General features: G+C 40.8%; 1 long non-coding RNA gene across 1 annotated transcript in view; it reads left to right on the top strand.

Annotated features, from left to right (window-relative positions):
- Positions 1-7,302: 7,302 nt before the first annotated feature.
- LOC123502466 overlaps positions 7,303-8,176 on the top strand; it is a 7,979-nt gene continuing 7,105 nt past the window's right edge. Inside the window, exon 1 of the long non-coding RNA XR_006674106.1 lies at positions 7,303-7,495. This is a non-coding gene — a long non-coding RNA (uncharacterized LOC123502466). The remainder of the gene's footprint in view (positions 7,496-8,176) is intronic.

The raw sequence follows: 8,176 nt of genomic DNA, 5'->3' as shown, positions 1-8,176 counted from the left end.
GGGTAGTAGTAGTAGTAGTGGTTGTCACTCACACTATTGCAAGGTGTGTTCAAGTGTGAAGGTGAGGCCTCCCTGAACTGTCAATGTCATTCTACGGTCTGTCTTCTTAAACTTTTCAGTCCTTCACCTCTTCATTTAGCAGCAGCCTAAAGAAGTTAGTGTGGTATTTTGTTATTGTTGGCATACATGAACATGCATTTTGTCTCACAAGTATTTCTAAGATCAGTGATTTACGGATAGGTTGTTCTTTATGATTACGTATAATTTAATCTTGCCATATGTATTTGTCATGAGTATTGATATAATTTTTGTAGTTTTCCTCAACGTATTTTTGAATATGTGTTCCTGGAATGCGTGTAAATCTATCCTTAAGTTGCAATAAATCTGTGTTTCTGAGAGTGTAATTCTCCACCTTCAGACGTTGACGGGCGCGTGGAGTCGCCCAGATCCTCTCCCTGTGGACCATCCCCTCAACAGTGTTCGATCCGCCCAGCAGCAGCAACGGTCAGGAGAAGGCGGTCATTGAAGTGTCAAGTCCCCAAGCTGGCAAGGTGGTGGGTGTTGTGCTGGGCTCCTTTGGGGTTCTTTGCCTAGCTGTTGGGGTAAGTCAAATAGTTTTTCACTCCTTTATGCTCTGGGGTCTTGCTGTGTATGCCTTTTTTGCTGTGTTGTTCTGTGGCTAAGATCTTGTAATTAAGATGTGCATGTGATTCCTCCAAAATTTAAACAGTTCCCAAATCATTCTTGACATATTGAAAATATTCCAATACTGTATAGTTAGTCGACTCATTTTTCAGAGGTTTTTTATTTATTTATTTTTATTTATTTATTTATTTTTTTTTTATCTCACCTGCAACATTTTGACTCTAAAGATGTTTGTCAAGTTGTTGAAGATTCGTCGACGTGTTATCATTGTACTACACGTGTGGGATTTTCATTGAAGGAAAACTCTCTTCCAAGTCAGTTTTACATATATTTCAAATATAGTAAAGTACATTAGAACAAAAAACGATGAAAGTGACGCGGCACTGTAAACCAACAACAGAGAAACACGAGAGGCACCCTTAACACTCTCTCCCCACTTGAATACACCACTTAACTCCACATAATGACACCCTCGATTATATTACCACGAAACTCCGCTGCCCTGATCACATTACCCACCTGATCAGAGACCCTCGCTCACCGTGACGCGTCTACACCTCACCAATGTCCGAGTAGAGAGTGCCACTCCCTTCATCCGAGATCGCGTCCTTTCCTGCCCCCCACTCAAATTTACTACCCCGCGTGCCAATTCACACAATATTAAATACCCTGCCTTCCTTACGCTATTCCTCCTTATACATGTTGTAGTACACTTCATGCTAACACTAATATTTCTACCATGCACAACATTCCAAAATCCCTACTTATAAAGTTCCTCCGCTCGTATTAATTATGCGCTTGGTACGGCAATTTTCCTCCTTAGGCCTACAGAGCCACCCACGCAAACCCGATCCACCTTGGCTCTCCTATTGTTACATCATCCACAATCCCTTCCCCAACCCTGTGTATTACAAGACAACAGGCATTGAGGAGGACGCCATTTCAATATTGTTTCATCTCTTGTTCCAGGATTCAGTACTACTAACGCCAAAGAAGTGAGGCAAGTTTTTGGAGTGAGCGTGCATGACATACAATAGACACCAGACTGCTACTACTGCCGGTGTTGCCAAAGGAACAAGAGGAGGAAAAAAAAGGAAGAAGAAGAAGAAAAGGGTGATTCTTGGAGACGTACCAATGAAGTTCTGAAGGTTGGCCACAGATCTTCATCACTGGTGTAGTGTATTTCATTGACCATTTGTAGATTGGGTTGATAAATTTGTAGAATTTGTAGACAGTTGTAGATATGTAGCGGGTAAGGTTTTTTGCAATGCCTTATCTATAGCAGCAGAAAACGGTATTATTTAGAAGTTATGCATAGCATTGTAATAGGAGTGTACAGTGTACATATGTATATAGTATTTAAGAAAGGAGAGTGTAGACCAAGAGACGAAGGTCATGATTCCGCTGCTCATCACTCATTCTTCCTGACACCCATCATGATCGTTTATGGCTTAAGGATCAAATGACCAACGTGTTCACTCCATGCTGGAATTCATCATGCATGGAGAAACACTTAGTGATAACATTCCTTGTTAGGAGACGCCATCTTCTTAGTGAGGGAGAGTAGCGAGCATGCTGGCTAGTCGCACATCTGACCGGGCTTAATTTACGGCTATGATGGGGCGAGGGTATCTCTACAGTTCTGCCACGTTTCCAAAAAATGCGATGTGAAATGGAAGTTATTGGTGTACAAGGCATCGCAAACACCATCAATTCAGATGTATAAAATTTTGACTTGTGTATATAGATGGCTGAATCAACAGTAACCATCATATGCATAAAAAAAAAATATATAGTACCATACAAACATGGCATACATATTCAACAGTGTTGCTGATATCAACTGTAGTAACTTATAATGGTACTTAGTGTACGTTTAGGGTGTGTAATAATATCAGCGTTACAGATATAAGATAATGAATGAGCATGGAAAAAAAAATTATCTATTATCCAAAGTAAGAAAAAAAAATAGTAGAAGTCTTGTGAGTGACGGCAATACTAATGAACCCAGCCTTGCCAGGCCGAATAGCCTCACCTTGTAGTACCAGATGTTGCTATAATTATAAGATAAAATGCTCACATTTACTGGCTTTTACAGTAATTTCAAGGGTGAGGCATAATCACATTCATAATTCGTAAGCCAAGCTAATGTGTAGTTTCTATTTTTACAAAATAGTAGATATATGCCAATACCTAAGTGAAAGAAAGAAAAAAGCCTTATTAACTTGTGAGCGGCAACTCTTCCACACCCAGCTGGTGGCCTTGACACATTGTGGTGGTGACGTGACTGACCTCGTGTTACTCATATATATATATATATATATATATATATATATATATATATATATATATATATATATATATATATATATATATATATATATATATATATATATATATATATATATATATATATATATATATATATATATATATATATATATATATATATATATATATATATATATATGTATATGTATATACACACAATTATAAATGACTCTCTGCTTACCTTTGATTCTTTAGTAAGAGAGAGAGATTAACAGAACAACAGTAGTGAAAACGTGCCATCACTGTACAGAGACGCTCGCTCCCCCATGGCCGTAAATCAAGGCTGGTCAGACTATAGCTGTGCGTCGCGGAGGATGATGACACGATGTGTCTTACTGCCAAGCCATGACAGTAAATTAGTACCAAGTAGTAGTTTTTAAAGGTAGTAGTACTAGTAGTAGTAGTGGAGTGCTTCTCACTCACAGTATTGCAAGGTGTGATGTAGACGTGGTTGTGTCTGTAGTGATCACAACAACCTGTTCCTTCTTGTGTGTCTCAAAGAAAGATCACAAAAAGTGTCTTTTTTGTTTTCTGTTGTGAAGCACAAAGGTATTGTTACGTGTTTCCCAAGATGATGTTTTGTGAGTTTTTCAATGCAATACTTAATTTAAGTGTCTGGCCAGTGTCTTGTAACGTGGTGCAGTTTTTGTTACTTGTATTTATTTTTCATACCTAATGATATGACGATATCTTGTGAATGATACTCCTATATACTTCTAATGGCAACACAATATCTCTTGATATAATAAAATGCATAATGTATCGACTTGTTTTCCTATCAGTTGAAAGAGATGGAAAACAATATCTGGTTTGCAAGTGAAGCGAAATTAGTCAACAATTTGTTGCATGGCGCCACAGCGTCTGAGGTGATATGATGCCACAATATAGTTGCATGGAAATACTAGTAATAATGTGTAAACTGACACACTCCCGTCCATGATGGCGAAGGTGGGCAGGTGTGGGTGTTGGCGGTGCTGGTGGAGATATTTACATGCTTGTGTGTAGATAGATAGATAGATAGATAAGCTGGTAATTTGATACGTTCATTCATACGTAAATGGACAACAGTTCGATGGTGTATGCACTGCTACAACTATGAACTTATCAATCAATCAATTAAACATCAATCGTATTTAAAAGGCGAGTGATTAGGGGGTGGCGAGCGAGGCTCCCGAGATAGGTTTGCTCTGCGTCACTGAGCTCATCCTTCCTGTCACCCATCATGATCGCTTATGGCTTAAGGACCAAATGACCAACGTGTTCACTCCATGCTGGAATTCACCATGCATGGAGAAACACTTAGTGATAACATTCCTTGTTAGGAGACACCATCTTCTTAGTGAGGGAGTGTAGCGAGCATGCTGGCTAGTCACACATCAACGGCTAGCTGTGCGTCGCGGAGGATGATGACACGATGTGTCTTGCTGCCAGGCCATGACAGTAAATTAGTACCAAGTAGTAGTTGTTAAGGGTAGTAGTAGTAGTAGTAGTAGTAGTAGTAGTGGTGGAGTGCTTCTCACTCACAGTATTGCAAGGTGTGATGTAGACGTGGCTGTGTCTGTAGTGATCACAACAACCTGTTCCTTCTTGTGTGTCTCAAAGAAAGATCACAAAGTGTCTTTTTTGTTTTCTGTTGTGAAGCACAAAGGTATTGTTACGTGTTTCCCGAGATGATTTTTTGTGAGTCTTTCAATGCAATACTAATTTTAAGTGTCTGGCCAGTGTCTTGTAACGTGGTGCAGTTTTTGTTACTTGTATTTATTTTTCATACCTAATGATATGACGATATCTTGTGAATGATACTCCTATATATTTCTAATGGCAACACAATATCTCTTGATATAATAAAATGCATAATGTATCGACTTGTTTTCCTATCAGTTGAAAGCGATGGAAAACAATATCTGGTTTGCAAGTGAAGCGAAATTAGTCAACAATTTGTTGCATGGCGCCACAGCGTCTGAGGTGATATGATGCCACAATATAGTTGCATGGAAATATTAGTAGTAATGTGTAAACTGACACACTCCCGTCCATGATGGCGAAGGTGGGCAGGTGTGGGTGTTGGCGGTGCTGGTGGAGATACTTACATGCTTGTGTGTAGATAGATAGATAGATAAGCTGGTAATTTGATACGTTCATTCATACGTAAATGGACAACAGTTCGATGGTGTATACACTGCTACAACAATAAACTTATCAATCAATCAATTAAACATCAATCGTATTTAAAAGGCGAGTGATTAGAGGGTGGCGAGCGAGGCTCCTAAGATAGGTTTGCTCTGCGTCACTGGGAGGGATAAACGGTCAACGGGGCCCTATACTGATTAGCCTATGTGTAAGTCAAGCCAATTACTTCGTCTAGGAACATTTGTAGCATGTACAACAATGATTTAGCGACCTTTTTGCGACTTTTCAAGGAGCTGGTGACGTAGAATATTTTCATTTGGCAACTGACCACCACCACCACCACCACCACTGGTCAGACGTCCATTTCATCACCAGACACGAGACCTGGGGTGGGGAGAGAGGGAGATAAAATGTTGTGTTCTGATAAGATATTCTTATTTTTCCTCTTTCTTCTATTCTTTCCTGTCTTCTCTCTCACTCACTTATTCACTCACTCACTTACTCACTCACTCACGCACTCTCTCACTCTCCTGCCTGAATCCTGTCCTCCACCACCACCACCACCATCAGTTCATTCCTCCACCACGGACTCAAACACGTCTTGAAGGAAGGTTAGCCCGCCGCCCAGAGTCACCTCGGCTGTCTGGCTGGCCACCCTGCGTGCCGCGGGACCAGAGGAGCGGTGGAGGGGCGGCGGTCGGGGTTGCGGGTGTAACACTGGGTATGAATATTGTTTGTGTTTTAATTAAGGCGTGTACACACTTGTTGCATTTCCACGTATCGGATCTCCGTTGCGTAGCAGTGTTGACAGGGTAGTGCTTCACCGTTGCGTGTCAAAATATGACACAAAGTTACGTAACGGGTTCGATCCGTCATTTTTCGGTCTTTTGGCGTTAACTCAAAGGAATGATACACAACTCACTAACTATCGTGTGTGTGTGTGTGTGTGTGTGTGTGGACGAGGAGCGTGGGATCGTCGCGTTGCATGTTCAGTGTTGTCGTGGACGGGCATGAATATTTTTTTGCAATTTTGACCCCAATTGCAAACAAACTCAAAATCAGTTGTGTGTGGCCACAGACAACTGCACATTTGCAATCATGGCTACGGTCAGGAAGAAACTGAATGACACTGTTGCATCACTCAACGATGATACACCACGCGGATAGGCAAAAATGGGTACAATACCCTGTTGGATCATATTGTATCACAGTGTGATACGCAACGATGAAACGATGCGTGGAAATTCAGTAAGTGTGTACACACCTTTAGAAAGTGTTGGTGGTGATGATGTCAGTGTGCTGTGTATTGGTGGTGGTGGCGGTGATTGTGGTAACTATTGGTGGTGTGTTTGCTTGTTTTGCATCGTGAATATTGATTGATTGACTGGCTGAAAGATTGACGGATTGATGGATAGATTGCCTGTCTAACTAATAGATTCACTGACTGACTGATATTTGGACTGACTGACAGACTGACTGACTGACTGACTGACTGATTAAATGAATAAAATACTAACTAAATGACTGACTATCTGGCTGACTGACTATTTGGCTAACTGACTGAATGGGCAGATGCGGGAACCGGCAGTGGTTGTGGTGGTGGTGGTGGTAGTGGCGGTGGTGGTATTTATATGCTTGTGTGAAGATAGATGGATAAGCGGGTAATTTGATGGGTTGATAGATATGTAAATGGACAGTTGGACAAACAAACAGATAGATGGATAGGCAGGCAGATAGATAAGTCAATAAATTCGTATATGAATAATGATATAGATGCGTATGTAGATAGAAAAAAGTCTATATTTCTCTACTTAGTATCCTGTCACCCTAGTTTATTGTCAGAAATACTCGAATATCAGGCGGTAGAAATAGAGAATGAGAAAAATAGTACAGTCTGCCTTTTAAGCACCTTGTTTATTGCCTCGCGGGAGTTGCCAACACTCGCTGTACAACAAGATACAATTTAATATTTCCTGCATTGACAAATAACAAAAGCTGGACACGATAACGAAGAGGAAGATGTCACAATAACCAATAAATCGACATGTGGTATTTGTATAAGCATAACGTCTCATTAATAAGAGATTTAGTAACAGATAGTTATCATAAACATATATACATGCGTCATGTCTTCACAGACAACCTTTTGCTGCGGCAGTAGTCTCTTAGTGGTGGTGGTGGTGATAACAGTTGTGGCGGTGGGCTATACTGACCCATGCACACCCACACCCACCCACCTACACACACACACACACACACACACACACACACAAAATAAATTCAAGAGTTGCTATATTACCGACAGTTTTCAAGAAGCACCAGCAGCAAGAGACGCAGTGGCAAACCTTCACCACAACACTCTACACTGCCTAATCTTCGTCTATTAAAGGTATTTATAAGGCTATTCAGTTAAGGTTAGGTTTTCTTTACATATGAGAGTGAAAACAGTACGCAAATATTTTAAAGTAATGGTATAAGGACCATCAAAAAGAGCAAGGCGTTTGTATTACCCTCTCATATTTGTTTCCTTCATTTACCATAGGCTCTCTCTCTCTCTCTCTCTCTCTCTCTCTCTCTCTCTCTCTCTCGGGAGTGGGGAGTCAGCGGAACGTGGGGTGTTAAAGCGGGTGTCCACAATAGTGGACATGGAATTTTCTTAATGAAGGCGCAGCCAGATTTGATTAGTTTGTCAAGTACAGTAAACTTGTCGTTTTCTTTCCTACAATGCCAACAAACACTCTTACATCATGAGTGGTCAGTTAACGTTTTGTGCTAACTTTGACAGGATCTCTGCCAGACACCGCAGCTCACCAGTCACCTCCACCACATGTGTGGACCCCGCTACAGAGACCACCACCACTCATAAGCTTGATCTAACAAGTTTTTTTTTTCATTCTTACATGCATGATGATGTTATCTCTATGCATTTGTGATAAGCATGATAAATAAACGCTGGATGCAGAAAAATGCAATGCAAGTATGTGTCATACAGTGGCCGTTCGGCGTGGAGCAGCCTGGCAACGCCTGAGCCAGTGTGTACAATGCAGTGAGCAGCGCAACAATAGACAGA

The sequence above is a fragment of the Portunus trituberculatus genome, chromosome 11, assembly GCF_017591435.1.
Source record: "Portunus trituberculatus isolate SZX2019 chromosome 11, ASM1759143v1, whole genome shotgun sequence".
In the NCBI taxonomy this organism is placed as follows: Eukaryota; Metazoa; Arthropoda; class Malacostraca; order Decapoda; family Portunidae; genus Portunus; species Portunus trituberculatus.
Note: the sequence above shows the minus strand (reverse complement) of the source record. Positions and strands in the feature narration are given on the sequence as shown.